This window comes from Lontra canadensis, unplaced genomic scaffold, assembly GCF_010015895.1.
Source record: "Lontra canadensis isolate GAN:19392208 unplaced genomic scaffold, GSC_riverotter_1.0 scaffold45, whole genome shotgun sequence".
NCBI lineage: Eukaryota > Metazoa > Chordata > Mammalia > Carnivora > Mustelidae > Lontra > Lontra canadensis.
Window position 1 is genome coordinate 12,682,269 of NW_022631039.1, and position 2,855 is coordinate 12,685,123.

Below are 2,855 nucleotides of genomic sequence, written 5' to 3' on the forward strand. Positions count from 1 at the left end.
CTCTCACAGATTCAATTGACTTTTTAGATAAATGATTGTGTTTTTCACTTCAAGAGGTTTAGTTTTTCCTATTTGGTTCCTTCTAAAATTAACACATTAAATGATATTCAACATCATCAGCCATTAGAAAAATGCACATTAAAAACACCCTGAGTTATAATCACACACCTATCAGGATGGCTAAAACAAAAAACAGTGTGAGCACGAAGTGCGAGAGAAGGGGCTGAGAAACGGGATCGCCCAGACACTGCTGGGGGCAGTATAGCATAGTACGTCTGCTCTTGAAAACAGCTGGGCGTTTCCTTACAGAAACTAAACATGCAGCTACCATTTGGCCCAGCACTTGCATTGCCCGGTGTTTATCCCAGAAAAAAAAAACAAAAAAACAAAAAAAAAAACTTCTGTTTCCACAAAAACCTGTGCACAACTGTTTAGAGCAGTTTTATTTGAAATGGTGGAAAACCGGATATAACCCAAATGTCCTTCACCACCAGCTATACAGGCTGTGGTATGTCCGCACCATGGAACACTACACAGTGAGAAGGAGCCAACCACCAACGCAGGCAATAACCTGAATAAATCAGAGGATTACGATGAGTGAAGAAAGCCAACCCTACAACAGACTGCGTGATTCTACTTACATAACATGGTCTAAGTGATGAAATTATAGAAATGGAGAGGGTGGGTGGGAGGGCTGGAGGAAAGGGGCATGGCCATAAATAAGACTGGAGGGACCCTCTGGTGATGGGAATGTGTCCTGTTTTGACCCTATCAATGTCAATATCCTAAATGTGATCTGGTGCGACAGTGTAGCAAGGATCTCACCACCTGGGGAAAGTGGTTAAAGGGTGTACAGGCTCTGCCTGTATTATTTCTTACAACTCTATTTGAATACACAATCAACTCAAAATACAAAGTTTAATTAAAGAAGAGGGAAAAGGACAAATACTGCATGGTTCCACTCGCATGAGGAACCCTGGAGACATCAAAATCAGGGATAGAAAGCAGAAGAGTAGATGCTGGGGTGGGGAGGGCCGAGTGGGGAGTTGTTACTTAGTGGTGGCAGAGCCTCAGTGTGGGAACAAGAAAAGGTTCTGGACATGGATGGTGGGGACAGCTACACAGCAATGCGAATGTACTTAATGCCACTGAACTGTACACTGAACCAGGGTTAGGATGGTAAAGTTTTTGTGACATGTATTTTACCACAATCTCAAAAATTTTCCAAAAAAAAATACAAACTCCACAAAGACTTCTTACGGTATATGGAATAAATCCAGGTTCCTTCACAGACTCTGTTGCTTCGAGGTCCCGTGTCCCCCGTACTCCCTTCTGCCTCTTTTCCACACCCCAACCGCACAACAGTCCCTCCAGCTGAGCAAACCCAAGCAGCTATTTCCTGGGTTTGCAAGTATTTGCCCTCTCTGCCAAGAACACTTGTCCTCCAGCTCCATGCAGGGCAGGCTCCTCGCCCTACAGACAGAAGCTGAGAAAGCAGTCAGCACAGCAGGGCAAGTGGGTGCTAGGACACTGGCCAGCTGCTGCGCTCTCCCTACCTTAGCAGCCATCAGTCAAGTGGGGACAATAACAGGACGACTCATTGGGCTGGTGGGAGGAGCTCACGAATCATTCCATGGAAAACACTTAAAACAATGCCGGCACCCAGAAATATTAATAATTACTCTTACTAAACACCGTCCTGAGAGTATCACAGAAATTATCTTGAATGAAATAAGCCAGACACAAAAGATTTCATATTCTATGATCCCATTTATAAGAAATTCTGGAATACACAAACTACCCTATGGTAATAAAAATTAGATTAGTGGGCAGGGCTGGAGAGAGCATATGAGTGCTAAGTGCACCAGGGAACTTGACTGGGAAGGGGCTGATATTTGCTAGAATTCATCAGTTTGTGTGCTGAAAATCTGTTCATGTTGTACGTAAATTATACCTCAGTAATGTGGTTGTTTAAATGTCGCCTGCCCAGAGAGGCTGTCCTGGGCCACCCAGTGTAGAGCAGCGACCAGATCCCTCCCTCTCCCGCTCAGCTCTCCCATCCCAGTCCCCGTTCAATCCCTCATGGTGCCTGTCCTCCCCTGAGAGTATCCTGTTTATTAACCTGTTCCCACGTGAGGCCATTGCTCACTGATAGCGGGACCTTCAATGCCTCATTCACCTTTCTGCCCCTGGCAGCTAGAACAGTGCCTGGCAAAAAATTAGCACTCAGTAAATATCTACTGAATGCATGAGGAGAGGGAGAGGCAGAACGGGCCTACCCTTCCACGAGCGTGGCTGAGTGTGAACACCAGAAAGGACTTCAGTGGTCATTTAGCACACCTTCCCCACTTTGACATGAGAAAATGGAAGCAAAGCAGAGAAAGTAATTTGCCCAAGGTCGGACTTAATGATGGAAGCAGGTCTGGAGCCCACATCTCCTAGTCTTTTTCACTTATAGCAAATAGGGCTCAATTCACATGTATAGACATACTCTATAAACATTCACAAAATGCCTATAAAATATAAAATTTTTAAAAGCATATTATTTTGAAAGCCCAGTTAACTATAAAAATATTATTACAACCAGATCTACTTCATTCAAGCATTAAGTTGTGACTTCCACTACAAGCGCTAATTTAAACAAATCTTTCTTGAAGCGATTGAAATGAAATGGTAATAAGTTAATGGACATTCGAGTATTTAAGCATGGACAATTACAAGTCAGGCTGTTTCCACGTCGCCTGGGATGCTGTTTACTGCCCATACTTCACAATTCACATCTTCCCTGGCAAGTCATCCTGCAAAAAGCTGACTGGAGGTTGAAATATTTAACCTATAAACTTCGCATTCCCCGG